The sequence below is a fragment of the Prionailurus bengalensis genome, chromosome D1, assembly GCF_016509475.1.
Source record: "Prionailurus bengalensis isolate Pbe53 chromosome D1, Fcat_Pben_1.1_paternal_pri, whole genome shotgun sequence".
Classification (NCBI taxonomy): Eukaryota; Metazoa; Chordata; class Mammalia; order Carnivora; family Felidae; genus Prionailurus; species Prionailurus bengalensis.
Genome location: NC_057346.1, coordinates 89,051,856 through 89,072,484, shown reverse-complemented (window position 1 = coordinate 89,072,484; position 20,629 = coordinate 89,051,856). Strand labels below are relative to the sequence as shown.

Sequence of the window (20,629 nt, the reverse complement as noted above, 5' to 3'; positions counted from 1 at the left end):
CCTGACTGCATCCAGAACTATTCAACCCACAGGGAAGCCTTTAGGATAAGGAGGCCACAGCTGCCCCATTACCACCTGCCCCCCTCCCGCCCCAAGAGGCTCCTCTACCCATGAGCACTGCTGCTCCTTGCTGGTACCCCCTTTGCTAGGGAAAGCAGCCAGAACAGAAAGGGGCCCTTTTTTTTTTTTTTTTTTTTTTTTTACGGGGCACAGTAAATGGTTACTACTCATAAAAGAGTTTATGTGTCTTAACCCTTACTGAGTCAGAGTTCACTTGAGCTCACCCAGGCTTATGAGGGAAGAAGGTCAGCGTCTCCAACCCATCATGGCACGCTGCCTGGGCAGCGCCCTGGAGGTGGGCACAGAGGGCCCGGGGCTAGCATAGCTGAAGGACTTTCCCCAAGTTCTATTCCCTCTGAGGCCCAGTTCCTCGGGTGGAAAATGAGGACATTTGCCCCCCACCGACAGCCTCCCAAGAGTCTTGAGAAGATCAAATGAGATAATAGATAATAAACGTGTCTTGAGAACTGTAAAAAAGCATTATTATAACCAACTCACCCACACTCCCATATACTAATATAGACTTTCTATGGTACATGGTGATTACTTTATGGGGTATAAAAAGAAATCCTTTTAATTACAAAGTAGGGGGATTATTTAATGCTCCTCTTTAAGCTTCCCAGTTTACCTTCAGCATAGCTTTTATTATTTCTTTAAGAAAATGTATCATGTAGATACAGGTAGAGACTCTGGAACCTTGGAGGTGTGGGTTAGAATCCAGACTCCCCATCCGAGGCCATGCTAACCTTTCCGAACTCAATTTCTTCTCTGGCCTCAAAGGCGGCATGGAGGGGAATGCTGATGTCCTGTGTTGAAGGATAAATAACCCAATGGAGTTAAAGCTGTCCGGTCTGGCACAGTACACGTGGCCTCAATGAAAAATCAGTTCCTTTCCCCTTCTTTAAGTATCAGTTCTGAAGATGTTTCTCGAACATAGTTAACTTCTTCCGAGGTTGGAAAAAGTAAGTTCAGAGCCTAAATAAGAATGACGCCACCTTTCAAGTCAAAAGCACGTGGAGAACAGAACCTACCTCTCTTCATCTCTAGCTCAAGGGGGGGGGGGGGGGGGGGGGGGATTCCGGCAACTATTCTCAGCCAAGTGCTCTGGGTGAAAAGCAGATTTTCTCAAGTCTGCCTGACTGACATCCTGGGCTGGGAATGTTCTATGGCTGCCCTGGGCATTGTAGGGTGTTGGCTGCATCATCCCTGGGCTGTAGCCACTAGATGCCAGATGCAACCCCTTCCAGCCTCCCCCCCCCCCGCCCCCACTCTCAAAATATCCCCTGGGGCCAAATAACCCCCAGTTGAGAACACTACTTAAAAGAGAGCCCGTGGAGGCCGGCCGCTGCAGCTCAGGCTTTGATCATGCTGGTGTGGCGACCTTGGGCTGTCCCCTAGCTTTTCTGAACTGCTGTGCCCTCTCCTGGGAAAAGGGCCTGGCATTTGTACCGCAAGCATAGGTTTGCTAGAGGATTAAAAAAGATAAGGGGCTTTAAAGCCCCTAGGGCAGTGCTGGGTACAAATAAAGAGTAATTACCTCATACACACACACACACACACACACACGCACGCACGCCTGCACGCGCAAGCACACAACCTGTGAATTCTATTTCAAACCCAAAGTGGAATGAAATGCGGATTACCCAGAGGGTTTTTCCATCTGCATTCTCTTATCCCTCCCTTCATGAGCAACAACTGGAGAGAATGGTATTTGACTCTGTGCCCCAGTGATTGCCCAGACTTCCACATCTACTCAAGAAATCACCCTCTGTGCAGCAGCTCCTTTCTTTCTTCTTTTCTTTTTTCTTTTTCTTCCTTCCCTTCCTTTCCTTCCTTCCTCTTCCTTCCTTCTTCCTTTCCCTTCTCCTTCCTTCCTTCTTTCCCTCTCCCTCCCTCTCTCTCTTTCTAAAATGTTTTTATTTTTAAGTAATCTCTACACCCAACACAGGTCTCAAACTCACAACCCCGAGATCAAGAGTTGCATGCTCCACCCACTGAGGCAGCCCGGCGCCCCCTGCGCAGCATTTTCTAAGACTGACACTTCTGGAGACAGAAGTCCGCTCTATATTTGAAGAGGAAGAGCCAGGCACGCTACCCAGTAGACCCTGTACAGATGAGTACTTCATGCCAGGCTTCCAGCCCGGACCTATTCAACCTTAGGCATCAACTGCCCTGTAAATGATGAGCCACTCGCATTTGGTCAATCCAAAACCCATTTCTGCAGAGAGATAACACTGCACTGTGCCAGGGTGGCCACAGCCCACATTGATGGGGGAGAGACAGGCCACTTTCTCCTTCCCACTTTGTCAATGGGAAGATGCAGGTGAAACGCAAACCCCCACGGTGCCCCAGTTGCTAAGGACTAGGACCACTTCTGTGCCAGTCGGATGTGCAGACAAGCCACTATCTTCCCCCGGTCCTCCTCCAGGCTTTCATCAAAGGCTAGGTTCCTATCTGGTACCAGCTTGACTGATGTGTGGGTTAAATGAGAATGTTTCCAAAGTTCTCACATATTATCTCGCACATGGCAAGTGCCCCCAAAATGTCAGCTATTGTTATAAGTTCTGCCCATGAGTCTCTCGTTAAACTGTGTTGATCACCTTTGAGGACATTCTTGGGGTCAGGGTAGATCCTTCAGAGGCAGGATAGTGTAATGGTTGGGAGCTCTCACCTCTGGAGTCAGACAAACGTGGTTCGAATCCTGGCTTTGCCAATTTACTAATGGGGCAACTTTGGACAAGTTATTCAGCTTCTTTGGGCCCTAATTTTCTCGTTTATAAAATGAGATGATATGAAAAGGGTTGTTGAAAGACAAAATGAGATGATGCCTGTAAAATCCTTGGAAAAGTGTTTGACACATAGTAAGTACTTGATAGATGCCAGGTGGTGTTTATAATTATTATTATTCTTTATCATGTGACTACTGTTATTTTACTGCATCTCCAAGGAGGAAATTGAGAGCCAAGTTCATTTCAAGCAAGGCTTGTAACTTCTACCATCCATACAATGCTTTGCAATCCCAGGTTGCCAGCATAGTCAAGTCGAGGCTGGATCTCCGGCCTCCCCACCTCCTGTTTTGGACTGCTCTATGGATGCGCCATCAGGCTGAGCTATGACCAGCATCTCTCAGCCTCTGCTCGCAGAAGCTGTGCTCTGCCCCTCCGGGCATGGTCCCTGCTCAGGGACTGAAAGCCATCCCTCCTGTTCCTCCTTCCTCCTACCGGACACACCCTGCTGCCGGGAGCAGTGGGACAGCACAACCCCACCAGCTCTTCGTTACCGCCTTGGCATCGTACTTTCACACACCAGTTGGCTTGCAGGTCCAGAGGAGAAGGGCAAGAGCTCCTGGAAGACTGTGGCCAGAGGGCTTCTCTATCCTACAGGGTCCCTTGGCCCAAGGAATGCTCGATTACTGCAAATCTAGGATTTGAGTCTCATAGGGACAGAAAAGCAAGGGGAAGGAGGCACGGCTGGGACTCTGGCAGGGAGCTGGAGCCATATACCTTAGAACCTAGAAGGTTCTGCCCAGTCTTGGGGCTCCTAAGAAGACCAAGTACTGCTCAACTGATTTCTCTTCCTTTTGTTTTCTTACATGTTTATTATTTATTTTGAGAGAGAGAGAGAGAGAGAGAGAGAGAGAGAGAGAATCCTAACCAGGCTCCATGCTGTGAGTGCAGAGCCTGACGTGGGGCTCAATCTCACGAAACGTGAGATCATGACCTGAGCTGAAATCAAGAGTTGGGTGTTCAACTGACTGAGCTGCTCAGGTGCCACTCTCTCTTCTTAAATATACATAGAGAACCTGCTAACAGAGACAAACATGACCTAGTTTGGGCATGCTCATCTGGAGGGATATAGGTCTTTCGATCCATGGTTTGGCTACTGAGATCTCGGACCGAACACTGTAAAATAAATAAATAAATAAGTAAATAAATAAATAAATAAATAACAACAACTATAGTATAGCCCTTAGGGCTTAGTGAACATTTAAAATGTGCCAACTCTATGATGATACATGCGTTACATGTGTTACATGCATTATCTCAGTCAGTACTCACAATAACTCTATAAGGTATTATGTCACCTAACAGATGGCCTATCTGAGGCTCAGAGAGGTCAGGTAACTTGTTCATGGTCACACAGGTTAGCAAGAATTGGAGCCAAAAGAGAATGGAAACTCGGACCGTCCAGCAATAAATCTCTGGGAACTTAGCCACTTTCTGCTGACAAGCGCGTGTTTGGCCAGAAGACAGAGTTGCTTTCAACCCCTCCTCACCCCTCCCCCCTTTCCATACAGAGTAACAGCATTCTCCCTGTGCCATCTGGGGCCTCACACCTTTATTGAGCTTCTCCAAGGTTATAAAATTCTCTGGTCCATCCAATCATGCCAGGACCCCCAGTGAGTCTCTGTCTTCTCTCTTGCCAGTATATCAGAGAGAGCCTTCAGAATGAAAGAATAGAAAGCTGCTTTCATTTTGCCACTTCTACAAGATGCTCAGGTAGGAATGTGTTAGTAGCCTGAAAACTGGGCCATGATAGCCCTATAGCCATTAAAACAGATCTATGCATATATACGTATCTATGCGCACACGCACATGTATATACGTGGATACGTGGATACATGCCATCTATATGAACATGTATACACATATAATATAAATACTCTTTCTATGACTCAGTAAAGTAATTTGTATTTTATATTTTGGAAATAAACTAGCCCATAATTATTTTCTTCCTCTGAATGAGACCTCAGGACAAAAAACATGGTTTGCTCCTGCTGTGAGGGTGAAAACACACTGGGAGCAATCAGAGTCACAGAGTAGATCCGAAGCAGGGCTCGGCCTGCATTCCCTGTCCCCAGCCCCAGAGGACTGAAGAGTCAAAGTCATGGTCTGCCCTCTTCCCAACTCCTTTATTCATTCAACCACATCATCCCCGAACTGCCACAGAATTGGCTGCCTCGTGGGTATTTTTACTCCTCAAGCCAGAGGAGCAATTAGGCATTTTAAATAATTACTTTTGTGATGACGGCGATATTCAGACCATTCTCGGTCCTTAATCAAAGTTACCAGCAGGTGAATTCACAGCATTTGCCCTGAGGATATTCCACCAGCTTCCTGACTTCCTGTTTCAATATGACTGTCATTTCAAAAGAACTACTCCCGAAGAGGAGAAAAGAAAATTCATGTACGTGTGAAATTTAACTGAATGTAAGACAGGCAATAATTCATGTTTTCCAAATGAATCAAAATGTGAATCAAGCTTGGGGAATGTATTTGATCCTCTTGGGATTACCTCACAGGTAATTTCATACCCTCATAATGTGTTTTGAAATAGACATTTCACGTTCCCAGGGGCAATATCTGAAGCATTATTCCTGTGCTTTCAAGCGTTTTCATGAGTGATGATGCAGTGTTGGGAAGCCAAGTGTTGAGCCATTATACATACACTTTACTAACTGTAAGCCATTTGGAAATATACATATCATGCTGATCTTTATCATTCTTGGTGCCAGACTCATACAAGAGGCAGATACTGACAGAGGACAGGCACCAAAGTTGATTAAAAGATTGCCTTATATGACCTCCTGGGCCTTTATCAATCCCTTTCAGATATGGCAAACTAAGAATAGGGCAAGCTTTGAATCTTCAAAGGTCATAGAGCCTTTGGAAACTAGGGCTCTCTTCTCCCAAAAATGCACATTCACACCTCGCTTTGCATATATTTTTGTGGGTTCCAGGCCCTCTAAAGACCACTGACTCCTACAGATCCCTGTATGCTATGGATCTTTAAGAAATCTCTCTTGGGACGCCTGGGTGGCGCAGTGGGTTAAGCGTCCGACTTCAGCCAGGTCACGATCTCACGGTCCGTGAGTTCAAGCCCCGCGTCAGGCTCTGGGCTGATGGCTCAGAGCCTGGAGCCTGTTTCCGATTCTGTGTCTCCCTCTCTCTCTGCCCCTCCCCCGTTCATGCTCTGTCTCTCTCTGTCCCAAAAATAAATAAACGTTGAAAAAAAAAAATTAAAAAGAAATCTCTCTTATACCCGTGGTAGATTGAAATTTAAAGAAACCTTTGTAGTGGAGTCAGGGCCACGAGACATAAGTTTATTCTGACACATGAGAGAAAGCCTGAGAGACTCTATTCTTACCCTCTTACTTGGCCCGGACGTTACCCTGTTTCCCTACGGTGATAACAGGAAGAGCCCCACCAACCCCCTCCATCGGCAGTTGAAGTAGGAACAAGGCTTCATTCATTCTGGACCTCTGTTTGGCAACGCAGTAAAGAATTCACCATTTTCCCCACACCCTGAACATCAGTATCTGTCTCCCTGCTAATCCCCTTTCTCCAGTCTAAAACCAAATGATCATAAAATAGAGAGGAAACTGTATAGCAGAAGAAAAACAGGCCTCACTTCCTATTACAACCACAGGTGTCTCCAGGTCTTTGGAAAGACCCAGGTGTGGAGACTAGAGCATCCACGGCTACTCCTAGGACGCTTATTTTCCAACCAGGCTGAAGAGGTCACACAGGTGTCCCTCAAAGTTTGGTCTATAGACCACCCGTATCATCATCACCTAAGGAGGGCTTAAACTTAAAAGTTTTCTTGGGTCCCACCCCAAACCTCTGAATCAGAATCTTCATTTTTAAGAAGCTCCCTTCACCAATCTTTTTTTTTTTTTTTTTCAACGTTTATTTATTTTTGGGACAGAGAGACAGAGCATGAACGGGGAGGGACAGAGAGAGAGGGAGACACAGAATCGGAAACAGGCTCCAGGCTCTGAGCCATCAGCCCAGAGCCCGACGCGGGGCTCGAACTCCCGGACCGCGAGATCGTGACCTGGCTGAAGTCGGACGCTTAACCGACTGTGCCACCCAGGCGCCCCCCTTCACCAATCTTTAAGCAATATTACGGTTTAGAACTTCTGGTCCTAGCCTCACCTACTTGTCTCCCCTCAAATTTTCACAACGAGATAGCTAAGTCCGGGAGATATTATCCTTAAAGGGAACACCTCGGAGTGGAAATCCTCTCAAAGTCAGAGATAACGCCTGCAGTCCAGAGAACTCAAGCTCCAAGCCATCTGTGGAGAGTCTATCACATTATTTGCTAACTTGAAATAAAGCAGGCCCTAATGCTCAGTCCTACTGAATTGTTAAATCCAACAGTGCTCAGCTATTCACAAGTATGAGCCTTTGAAGACCTGAACCAACAAACCTTGCCTCAGAACATAGCCTTTGCAGAGGATTTAGATGACGATCGCTTCCATCACAAACTCTCATGGCTAGCTTACCCAACCCACTCCCCATCTTAGGCTTTCAAAAGATTACTCAACCACCCTAGATTTGAGGCTTCATACCCAAGAAAATTGCTGTCTTAGCCTTCAGTGGCAAGAAATGGTCATCAAGAAATGCTTGTCTTGCTAATATAAATATTTACTCATCCCCTTCAGTTAATATACATTTATGGAATGTCTACTAGGTGCTGGGCACTCTGCTAGGTGCTGGGGACACAAAAATGAACAGAACATAGACGCTGCCCTCCCCTGATGGACTATTCAGCAAAGACACCACTTCCGAAACAATGGTAGCTCTTTCCAAAGTCGTCTGAGCTCATTCCCCACCTCCTGTTGGGGAGAGAGTGAAGCCAGAGCAGAGGGAGCCAGGCAGCCTGCTGGCGTTTGGAAACAACCAACCTTGGAAAGAACCGTGACTACATTTAAAAGCAGGACGGATTCTCTCTGGCAACCCCATGCCCTTGCCTTCACAGGACACCCGTACTAAGATATCGAACTGGCAGACAGGATAATGCCCCCGACTGTCACAAAGCAGCCTCAGCCAAAACCGATCTCCACTCGGGAGAGAATAAGGTAGTTAGTTGTCTGGCTGGCTGATTGTCCGTCCCCAAGACAATGGCACGTTTCTGTGTGGGAGGGTTAGGAGCAAGCTGTTAACATAAAACCCACCATAAACAGAGCTGTTAATTCAGTTGCTGGCAGGGTCTTCTGTTATCTTCTGAATACCTCCCAGAGGGTATAAGCCCTACCTTTTCATTTGAGTTGGCAGCAGAGTTATTTTTTTGCACCTGTTGCTCTGCTCCAATAACAACGCAGTTAAGCATTGATTTGTTGGAAAATAAACAGAAAAAGGCAAAGAAAGGCATCTGCCCGAACAGCCTGAGCTGGTTTGACTGAGCATTCATGCCAATTTGTTTTTCCTATAAAAACCAAAGAAAAACCTGTGCTTTCAGTTTGGATGCTCCCTTCCCACTCCCTCAGAAGAAAAGGAGGTATCGAATAGACTGGCCAGAGCTGGCAGGGCCACGAAGCCAGAAGACTGGCTTCCAGTCTTTTTTTTTTTTCCATTGGCTGGCTCTGCGAAGGCACTGAGGGGTGTCCAAGATCTGCAGAATGACACGGCCTGCCTCCAGTCAGCCCAGGTTAAGATCATGAATCAGATTAAGAGGGGCAGAGAAGGGGCTGCCAGGATACGATCAAAACCCAAACCCCGCTCTTCCCAATGGTTGACTTCCGAAAGTCAACACGGCTCAGGGAGGAGGTGTGGTCTCCAGGTTACTCCTAAAGCCGAGACTCTGCGTGTCGAGTCTCAGTCCAGCCTCTCCCACAGATTTCCTCGGTCCAGCCCTGGGCAATAAGCAGAATTTGAAAACCTCTGGTCCCTGGACCATAGTTTTTCCATCAGGGAAACGAGGCTATCCATACCTACCTCGAAGGTGGGCTGTGTAGACTCACTCATGTCCCGCCAAGTGACTTGAGGTCCCACGTCCAATGTGGAAAGGACCCGAGACGTTGAGGATGTGATTTCCGCATTAATTCAAGCATGATTGCACTCCCATTTCTCATCACTCTGTCAATATCACATGATGAGCTCAAGCCCAAAAGGGCCACAAAGAGCTAAACAAATCACTCAAATGTAGATCACAACAACACTAATTAAGCAATGGCATCACTACCCAGCCTTCAACGTACACAATCAGAGAAGGCTCTCAGTGTCTCTTTCGAAGCCTTGAGAAGCAAGCACAGGACGTGGGCAATGTGTGATGTTCCCCTCGATTACCACCTACCCCCGGCTTTCTCTCAGCCATTCGGTCTTCATCATCACCAGACCACCGGCTCAATGGGGGAGTCACGGCAGCAGGTGGGGCCTCAGAAATGCCGCTTCTCAGGGAGCGTTAAGAGCTGGGTGTTCTGACAGGGGAGGGACATGGCTGGCTGAGCATTCCCCAGCATTCTTGTCATGAGCAGGGCGGGAGTGGAGTGCCTCCGAACCAAACTGGGCAGCCAGAAAAATAAAAGATTTAACAACACCCTCAGTTGACTGAAAAAAAAAAAAAAAAAAAAAAAAAAAGAAGACCGACTGTGCAGGAATGTGGGAAGGGTGGAGAGAGGTTAAGAGGTGGGGATGGGAGCCAGGGAGGGGTTGGGATGCACAGGAACAATGGATTTGACCGTGTCGAGATTCGAGTTTCTTTCCAGGAAAAAACCAAGATGCTGCAGCCAAAGGAAGATCGATAGCCACTAAATGGAATCTCTCAGACTAATTACAAAACAACAACCAAAACTATGAGAGCGACGATAGTTTCTATTTATCGAGCAGTCCTGACGTGCTAGGAGTTGAGCTAGACTTTAAATGATCTCGTTCAGTCCTTGCCATAACCCCGGACGTTGGTACTAATAATTATCCCCATTTCACAGCTGAGGAGGCACAAGAGGGTAGGCAACTTGCCCGGGGACACAGGGCTAGTAAATGCGGGACTGGGTATATTTCAAACAATGTAGGGGGCCGGGAGCGGGGTTCTGGGAATGACAGGAAATGCAACAGAATTCTCTGTAACTTTGAAAACGGATCCTTTGTATTTCTGAAGCGGAAGAGGGTGTCTTTTAGGACCTCACGCTTTTATTTGGGAAATTGAGATTCTTTAAGGACAGCTCCCATAATTTTTCCCCTAAATGTGGATAGGAGGCACACCAATCAGCCTGGTGGCCTACTACGAAACGTGCCTTTGGTGTCCATCAGCCCAGATGCTACAGACACAGCAGCACATGGCCCCTCAAACCCATCTGTCAAACTTTAGTCTGGCTTCTCGTCGAAAGCCCCGCATTGACTCAGGGGTTGGGCTTGGCTGCTCGAAGCCACCTCAGACTTATTAGCCATGATAAAAGAGCGGTCGTTAACAACAAGGAAAAAAACACTGTTGAAAAATTAAGGGGAAATTATGGCTCCTTTGGAAGAGCACCTTATGCCTGAGCCGTCACACGTAGGTCCTGACGACAGACCTGCTGTGTTGTAGACATCACACCAATGAAAGAAAGGATGTGGATGTGTCATTTAGAGCCTGAATCCCATCACTCTGACAAACGAACCTAGGAAAGATCCCCCATCTCCCACCAGGTCCGTGATCCTGGGACAGTTCGTAAAAACAGAGCTGTAAAATGCAGACAGAACCTCATAAAGCTTACTCCATGATCATCTTTGAACTTGAGAAGCAAATGCTATTTGAATTTCCTCGCAGACTAGGGGATCTCCTCTTTAGAAGTAGGGCTTTCTTTTCCCACAGATAACCATTAAATGACGGTGGGCAAGAAAGCCAAGTTCATTCATAGCACCTTCCTACAAGAATGACAGGCTCTCGGCACACCGGGGCTCATTTTCCCTCGCAGAGCACACTTTGGAAAGTAAAAAAATGAAGACAGCTCATCAGCAAACCTAGGCAGCTCCCTACCAGAAAGGCAGGGAACCAGGTGCCTTCCAGCCTGTTACTCAGACATTCCTCCAGTTGCTTCAGAGGAAAGAAATCTTTGATGTTCAAAAAGAAAAAAAAAAAAAGAAAAAAATCATAAAACTCACCAACTCAGAAACTACAGCCTCCCTCTGTGACAGGCCTCAGCTTTCCACCAAAGGTCAGCTAGATGAGTAAGGAGGAACAGGGGGATCTCCACAGTAGAGTCCCAGCTTCCGGGTATCAGGAGTTGTCACACATTACAACATCGTCACATCCAGAGACGGACCGAGCTACATAATTCGCAGGGCTTGGCGCAAAAGGAAAATGCAGAGCCCCTTGTTCAAACTGTATGGATTTCAGAGCATGAAACCAAGCACAGGGCCTTTCTAAATGTGGAGCCCTGTGTTACTGCACAGGTTGTATACTGAGGACATTGGCCCTGTCCAGGGGGTCAGTCCCATTCCCTGTCTTCACCTGCATCAATACTCAATCAACATGGGGAGAAGAGGGAAATCTTTTGTCATTGCCCCAGGGATGACCTCCTGGAGCATTTGGTAGTATTAAGTAAAATATGACATTGAACATGCCTTAATAACACCTAGCTTATGGCCGGCACCCAACAAATGTTAGCTGTTATTACTATTACTATTATTAATTATGATTAATCATTATTTTCATTATGCCAAGGTCCCTCCACAACTCCAAAGCTACCCATAGGCAAAAGCAAAGAGTGGGAAGAACATATACCCCTGTTTTTACAGAGACCATCTATTAGCTGAAGTCATTCAGAAATCATTTCACTGGCCCTGTGCAAGAGAATGATCTAAATTAAGGGTTCCTAGCCTTTTACTTGTATCCATAGACCCATTTTTCAGTCTGGGATTGACCTATGGACCCCTCCTCAAAATAATGCTTTTAAATGACAAACTAAAATAGCAAGATTAGAAAGGAAGCTTATATTGAAATACAACGATCGGCTTTTTAAATACTTTTACAATTAACGTGATATAATAATAATATATATGCTTCTTAACACATTAAATAAGAATATCTAGTGCAGGTCAAACACCCTCCATGGCATCAAAATCATAATGAACATCGATATTTTGAGGCATCTGCAACAGGTGTAATGTATATAAAAATGTCTGTAATTTCTCTTGGTGACAGTCAGTTACAGCTAACACTACTGTAGAATTTTGCCTACATTTACATTGAAAGAAAATGTCAGATTTTAGTTAGATGATTAAAAACAAAAATATCATTTTTTTTTCCACATCCAGGTTGACAAACTACCTGTATTTTCTCCATGTACACCAGGAGCCTCTTGGATCCCAGGTTAGAGTCTTGCTGTTTTATTAACAGCAAACACTTCTTGTTCGACTCAAATAGCCTCTAGATACCGTTTCCACAAGACTACAAGTGTCATCTGAACAATTTACCAAGAGGCAGACCCCTGTTGGGTCTGGCAATGGTATCTTGGCAATTGTTTTCAAAGCCTCCAGAACACCCAGGGTGGCGGTTAGTACACATCTGGAGGTAATATCAAGAATTTTAGGGGTGGGCAATGGTCTATGAGGTTGCAGCTAGTCAAGTGAACTGCCTTGTGGGGGATCAGCTTCTTCTGGAGGCCCCTTCTATGGCAGGTATCAAGACACACGGATAGGAACATGCTGTGTGCCCGCACCAAGCCTTGCTTGGAACTCCCACAGGCGGTGGCGTGTGGCCAGCTTAGGACAAGCTCCATCTGGAGGCCCCCCATTAACATGGTTCACTCCATGTCCCTGCTTCCTGCCTTCTCCAGTGAAAACCTTACGGCATTTATTTCCATGGGCTAAGTGCAAAACCAATGTTGATCACTTTGAAAACAAGATCCCGGAATTATCCATCCACTCTCACCCAGTCAAGAGTCTTTGAGAACACCCCTGTTGAGGACTTAGCCTCAATTTCCATTCCACAAATTACTAATTATTTACTTACAAGCATTTGTCCAGGGTTTTTAGATGGGGGGGGGGGGTGGCGGCTCTAATTTAATCCTCACAATAGCCATGTGCAGATGTTATTAACCTCATTTTCCAGAAAGGAAACTTAGAGTCTAGAGCTTGCATAACTCACCCAGAGTCACTCAGCTACTCAGTGGCAGGGTCACATTTGAACCCAGGTACTCTGGCGCTACACCTGGTGTTCTCTGTGCCACATTCCAGCTGCTTCCAGGGAACAAAAAACTCACAGCCTCCTGCCCGTTCTGATACACAAGTGGTCAAAGTCTACTCTTCATCAGTGTTCCTCAACCCACAGCCTTCTGGCTGGTGGAGTTAAGTTGGGTGAAAGATGAGCTAAGTGCTGTCTGCGTTTCTAAGTGAACACAACTGAGACAGAGGCTGAACTTGGGGCCAAATCTAAAGCCCCTTTCAAAGACAAAACAAGTCTTGTGAGTAGTCACCATGAAGACAGTGGCGAAAATAGCCTTCACCTTCCAGATCTCACTTACCATGTCCACCAAAATATATCATTTGCCCTATTGAGGGAGGTTTGTTTTGAAAGGTTCCTAAGAGGGATCCCAAAATAATCTCCACAAGACAGCCATATTCTCCAAGCTCCATTGTCATACACAAAAAATGGAAGACCCCCTTCGTATTCCAAGAAAGAGCCAATAGACTGTTAGAAGAAATTTGTATCAAGCTGAGAAAGGGCTGGCAGGGTGATGGAAATTTCTCATATCACGGTTGGGCCAATAAGGGCCCAGCCCCCAAGATTGTTCATTTTGTGTCCATGACATAGAGTGAGGTGGAAGGGACAAAAGATGCAATTTTAAGTTCACCACAATCACATCAACTTCAAAAAAAAATGCATCGAGACAGGGTCATACAAAAGTAAAAATACGTAGCTATGTTAAAATAATGGGCTTAATCAAGTGGTCTATTAAGCGTAATAATCAAAATATTATAGAAGGCACTTCATTCTTTTTATTTTTGGCTTCGTTTTCCTCCGAAAACATGTTCAAATGCCCCCATGCTGGCCATATTTTAAATAAATAGGCAGATACTCTTAATAGTGTTGAAGGTGCTTCTGAGAAGGACAGAGAAGGAGGCTCTAAGGACAAGGGTGTGTGGAAAGATCGGAAGAGAAGAGGTAATGTGAATCCGATGAACCAGAACAGGGGGCCCAGCCCATAAAACAAACCAAAGACAGAGTGTGGTTAGGTGCTAGTGAAATCAATTTTCAAAGGGGCATTTTACAGGGTGTCTCTTTTAAAACAAGGCTAATTAAAACCCCTGGAGCCTCTTTAAATGGGCCACTCCGCTTGACCCTGTTGGAAGCTCCGGCTGCTCCAGAGTCATGCTGAGGCCCTCTGAGAGCACCAAGTCTCCAGGTTGGCTGCCCGGTGGCTGGGCCGGCCACACTCCCCTTCTGATTACCTCTTGGGTCTTCCTCTAGAACAAGTGAGTCCATATCCATCCAATCTACCCAATCATCCATGGGCAATCAGTCAAGCAAGCTGATCAGCACCACACAAATGGAGTAGACTCCACGGGTGCCTGAATGTTCGCCTTTCAGCAGGCCACGTTGGTGTTTTACAGAAGATACCATTAGAGTCCCTGCTTGTGTCCACTGGCTGCCACAAAACACCTGGTTTTCATCCACTTCTATACTCCCACCAACTTTGGACACATGAGGCGAATCGATAAAGACGGGACGTTGCCACGGGAACGGATACTAACACCCTTCATAAAGACTCCAGGAATCCGATCTTAATACCTCCACCAGGCATATCCCTCAGCCAAAGTTCTGAAGACCTTAAGGAAGCCATTGAAGGGCTCCTACTGCCTTCCTTTCTCATCTCATCCTTAGGAGGGCAGCTCCCACCCCTTCTCAGCTGCTGCCACTCAAGCTAAACCAGCTGACCACTAGGCTTACCTGCTTTCTCCCGGTCATCAGCATCTGAGGGTGGAAATGCATCTTAAAGACAATCGGGTTCAAACTCCTTTGTTTGAATGAGGAAATGGAAGCCCAGAAAGCTGGAGCGTGCTGGTCTGGGCACACAGCTTTGCCAGGACTAGACAACCAGGTCTCCTGACTTCCAGTCCTGTATACTGCCTTGTACCCACTGTGCCCCAATCATTCAAAAGCGTAAGTCTGAAATTCTTCAGGGAAGATTCTTAAAGAAATATCCTATCCGCCACCCCCCCACCCACCCACCCCGCCCCGCCGAAGTCCAATTAACTTTTTGTCAAATAACTCTGAGGGATCTGTGGACATTTCTATTCCAGCACATCTCGGCTTCCTGACATCAATGCCATTTGGCCTGAACATACCTCTCATCCTAGTATTAGCTGCTGCGGGAGCCATTCTCCCCACTGCACTGTTTCCTGCATAACCTAAGAGTCTGGCCCTTTAAAACCCTGTTCAATTGAAACAAACAGAATAGTCACCTATTTCTAGCAAGAGCCTGCACCTTAAAACAGATCATATAATTTAAAATCATGCTATTAAAAATTAGAGGGGCGCCTGGGTGGCTCAGTTGGTTAAGCGTCCGACTTCGGCTCAGGTCATGATCTCACAGTTCGTGAGTTCGAGCCCCGCGTCGGGCTCTGTGCGGACAGCTCAGAGCCTGGAGCCTGCTTCAGGTTCTGTTTCTCCCTCTCTCTCTGCCCCTCCCCTGCTCATGCTCTGTCTCTCTCTGTCTCAAAAAATAAATAAACATTAAAAAAAATTTTTTTTAATTCGATAAGAAAACATTAAGAAAAATTTAGTATCTTCCTCATCTCCTCAGTTATTCAGCAACAGATTTAAGAGAACACTGGCAAGATATGGCTGCCTTCCTGCCTCTGTCTTCAGATGACAATCCCCCCCCCCCCCCCACCACGGACTCAGTTTACCCGAGCCGAAAGCCACCGCACTTCATCGGTTACTCAGGAACAAAGCCAGGGTGAGAACTCTTGGTCTCTAAACATAGAGCCTGAAGTGGAGTCAATGCCTCCCCACCAGGGCCCCACCCACAACAGAAATGACTGTCGCTTCCATTTTACCAGAAAGAGCTGTCAACAAAAGAAACAGGCTGAAACAGCGGCAAAAAGGTGTCACTGAAAATCAGGTTCCAAGTTTGTATTTGGTCCCTTAAAATTGTGGCACTGCTTCTCAAGTGCGCTGGCAGGTTCTGCCGTGGCATTCTTGGTATCCACCCCACCCCATCTCCCACAGGTCTTTGAAAATCACATCTGTTAGAAAGGGTGTGGGGATGCCTCCGCCTGGAGAAAGGGGAACAGACTGGCTTTTTACTGATTTGTATAAACCTCTCTGTCTATGCTTGCTTTCACATCAGGCAAGGTTGTCACACTGGGCTTTCAGAAGAGCGAGGGGGTCTGAAAAACACAGCCCAGTGCTAAAATTCCCTAATTTAGGGGATCGGGGAAGGACGAGGAGGAAATAAAATATTACAAGATTGCAGAGAGCTAAATTGTCCTTCCTGAAAGTGAACTTTGGCCCAGAGCACTCACGTTTGGACCTAGGACCTGATAGGAGTTCCTTCCAGTTTCCAATGAGTTAATTGGATGCATTATCTCAGCCTCTCGAGGGGTCAAAAAGATATTGAAAGAGGATCTGGGTAAATTGACGGGGGCATAAACACAGAACTATAAGTGTGAGTGTAGGACTTTTCAGAGGTTCAGAAAGGCCCCAGGCGTTTCCATTTGGGGAGCTCACGATATATTAAAAAATGGAAAAAAATAATGAAAACAACATCGTTTGAATTTAACAACTAGATGCTTTTTAACACAAAAGAACAAATATAATTGAATTTTAGATCTTCCATACATATGAGGCCTGAATCAAATTCATTGCCCTGCCCACGGTCACCCTAGAAAGGGCCTGGCTAACACTGCCATCTTGAACAACAACGCGAGAGAACTCACGGCAGCGTTACTCCCTCCAAGTTACCTTCTTTTAAAATGCCTCCGCAAAATACTTCGGACACATGCAGAAGGATTGTCTCCATTATATTTGTAATTTTTTCAAATGTGATCACAGACTTCCAAAAGACCCTCATTTCCTGTTCCCATTGCTTTTAAAAGCTGTCCACATCAGCCATTAGCAGTTGGTGTAGACAAGATGTGACCCTACACAACTTTGTGTTATAAGAACATGGAATGGATGAATTATTTCACAGCCTCGGAATTCTAGATCTCATAAAGAGGACAAGCGAAGAAGCCTTCCGCAACTCCACATACAGTTATTAAAATTATTCTTGAAATCTTTTAAGAGCCTTTTTCTGGTAGGGTCTCTAGCCCACGAGACGTTTCCTAATGACTTCGTCTTTCCTATTGGAAATTAGCGCTTCCCTCGACCTCGTGGAATTAGCACATGACCACTCGTGATCCCCGGCTACCCGTTTACACACAGAAAGGCTCTATCTGAACACATCCTCACACCCATGCCTACAGAACCAATTCCTGAATTAGACCTTCCATCGGAAAGTTCTCAATCCAGTCACTTACTTACACTTACGCTGGGAATATACTAAATCCGCTCAAAGACAGATGGTGAAAATGTTACTTCCCAACACCATGTTGTCATGTACCAACAAGATTAATTCCCCATTGTTCCCAGGTCCATCCACACTGAGGCCAACACTTCTCCATGGTGTCCAAACAATATTAAAAGAGTCCCTGTTTTGGAAGGCATTTGGTGCTGCTGACTCACAACTGCCTGTCTGGTCTCAGTAGCCCATTATGGCACAAACAAAGGGTTAATCTGTCCCCTGGCAATATGGCAAAACTCTTTGCCAATTTTTTTTTTCTGGACAGAGCCATTTTTAGGTGTACATTTCTCCCCAGTGCCCTTGCCAACCTGGACTGCCCGACCACTTTCTCCAGTGTGGGTGTGTGCGCCATTGCCCGTTCCCAGCCATTTTCCAACAACAGAACGTATTACAGACAAATCTGCCTTTCCCTACAACCAATGAGTCAGAAAAATTACCGACAGAAGACCTCTCTCAAAAGTGAGGATGCGTGCTCCGAGCCCCAACAGCTATTTAACCGACCAGCTTTTCATTGAGCTATATCAGGGTCACCTGTCCCTAGCTTCCTTTTTGTTTCAGAACTCAGCCCAGGGAAATGGCTTTGTCACGCAGAGGGAACCCAAGGGGCTTTTAAATCCACAGTGATTGGGAGTCCGAACTCAATGCAGCCAATTCACAGATAATATCCAAAGAAGCCCGGCTGCCTTCCAAAATAAAATTCTAATAAGACCCAGTGAGGTGAGCGCAGGTGAGGCGAGCTTCACTTCCTGCCAGCTGCCTCCGGGAGTCTGTTTTATTTTCATCTGTCTGCTTCAAGGCAGGCTTCTCTTTCCACTCAGGTGTTTGAACTCCAGATTCAAAAGAAGGTTTAAAAATAAAGACTTACCTCATTTACCTAACGATTCTGGGTGGGAAATCCAATAGCTGTGGCTAATGGAGGGGAGGCAGCATGTAGCACTCACACCAGCTCCTACAGGGATAGGGAACCAGGGGTGATATCACGTCTGAGCCCTCATCGGAGTGGAGATAAATGCATATGACAATAATTTTAAATCATTTTGTAGGATGTTAAGCAATAAGCCACCAACCGGGAATTCCCTAAGTCACTTCCCCCTCTGCTGATTGGCCGCCGGGCTCTTTAAAAAAATAAAATAAAGGATTACAAACATCGGCTCATTTGCATTTGGCCAACTCACACGTTAGTGTTCAAACAAAACAGGTCTAACCAGGTTATGCCTGTGTCTCAAGAACAGAGAGACAACCTGTTAATGGATGAGGAATTGATTTGGTGACTGTTCTTTTCAGCTTAGAGGCTGTTTCAGGTGAAAAGCACCACGCTGGCTCCCCCAGAACACCATCGGGAAGGGTGCACGTAAAAGCAAACTAAGCAGAAGTTCAAATCTGGAGGAAATGATGGGGGGGGGCCCTCTTAAACACCTGTCTTGTGTACTAATCTGTATTTAGTCCACTCTCCTTTGGCATCAAGATCAGTGCCCTGGCTGTGCAGGTACCAGATTCTGAAGCGGCTCTCTCCAGGTGCCATGACTGTCTCTTTGACAGTGACCCTTGGCAATTTCCATGGACTTTGAAAAACCAATCTCTTCCCTGGCCCCAGATAAGAGCTTTGGGAAGTTTGAAGGGAGAGTCCTGAGAGAGAGGGTTGAATCTGAGTTGTTCAGGTGGGACAGTCAACTCTCGACAATGCAAGAGCTGACTATCCAGTTGGTGGATTATCCAGGTTCTTATTCTTTCTTGATACTTACATGATCTTTTTTTACTATATTATTGACGCTCCCCGGACGTCTCCCTAGGAGCTAGAGAGAAAAAGACCAGGATGCTGAAACTGGAAATGAAAGAGAGCAGTTTGGACAAGAAAAAGCGGAATCCCGGAGAGGAGCTATAGATTTCAAGTGTCCTCGCGGCCCTGTCTCCCTGGGCCAAGGGCCTGCTTCACTGGGTCACAAATGTACTTCCACTGTGTAAGTGAGTGATGGCCCTGGCAAGGAAAAATACCATCCCCTAACCATTAACTTTCTCTCCTGAGCCTTCCTGGACACTGACACTGACCTGGCATGAGCTAAGCGTCCAAGCAAATTTCTTCAACTCATCAGAACGCCCCTTTGTGGGAAAGAAAAGGGAAATTGAGTTTTGGCAAAGGCACAAAGATTTTGTGATCAAAACCAAGAAGTTCCTTGTATAAAAAAGAAAGTCTGCACGTGGGCAAAGACGGAATAGAACAAAAAGTACGCCGCGGTGGTCCTACTCAGGTGAAATGGTGAGTGAGTGGTAGCCATATTCCTTTCTCGCCCGTGTACCTAGTTCACATAACACGAATGCAGAGGTTTTTGAATATGGGAAAAACTCAGTGGGAGAGCAGGGGTGGACTGGGGAGGGTCATGGAACTCAGGCGGGTCTCAAAGGTCTTAAAGGTTTGGGGAGTGCAATTTAGGCAGGCCCTGAAAAGCCCCTTGGCCTCCTAGCCTTCACCAAACTTGCCACTGTCCCCTATTGTCAACCTGTGCATTTCCCAAGGGCCCTGTTAAAATTCAAATGTCTGATAAAAACAGTAAATGTCATTACTGCCCATTATCACATTAGCCCCAATTAGTCTATCAGCTCCAGATCTGAGAGCAGGGCCCTGAGGGAATAGGCTGGTGACGTTTTGCTCAAGAGATGAATCAGGAGCAGTCTGAAGTAGCACCACCACCCACTACAGGGTATTTGCATGGGTGCCTGTGTGTGTGTGTGTGTGTGTGTGTGCGCACACGTTAGGGGAGGTGGTTACTGTGGGCTGTTATTAGTACCAGTGTGACTCCAGGAAGTAAACTTGGCCTTCTTTACAATTTTGCCTGAGATTAACCTGAGACAGTGGTGGGGTAGGTGGCAGGCAGAGGTTGTGTGGTCAAGAGGTGGTGGCACATTCCAAAAGCAAGCCCCAAAATGATGTGGCTCTCCGGTCCAGTCCCAACTACTTAGAATTTACAGTCCCTTTCGTTTCTGGCTGAAGAGTTCCGGTTACGTCTCCATTCCTTTATCCACTCTTCTGCCTATTTTAGATCAAAGGACTGCTCCATTAAGGCATTCCTGACCAGGGTCATTTGGGAATGGCGGTGGAAGGGGATGGAGGGATGTCACTTCATACTCACAAGCCATTTTATTTGTGGAGTCTCTATGTATATAAAGTACCTGACAACGTGTCTGGGACTTAGTGGGTTCTTATTAAGTATTGGTTCTTTTCTTTACTTGGGTCTTAGTCAAAACTTCTAGAAGAAAAACAAAAACAAAAACAACACCTCCCCGTTCAAAAAAAAAAAAAAA

General features: G+C 46.2%; 1 protein-coding gene across 2 annotated transcripts in view; it reads right to left on the bottom strand.

The window, feature by feature from the left end:
* EHF (ETS homologous factor) overlaps positions 1-18,359 on the bottom strand; it is a 42,118-nt gene extending 23,759 nt beyond the window's left edge. For both annotated transcript variants that reach the window (XM_043580923.1, XM_043580924.1), the window contains exon 1: positions 18,198-18,359. The gene's annotated coding sequence lies outside the window, so the exon portion shown is untranslated. The remainder of the gene's footprint in view (positions 1-18,197) is intronic.
* Positions 18,360-20,629: the final 2,270 nt, after the last annotated feature.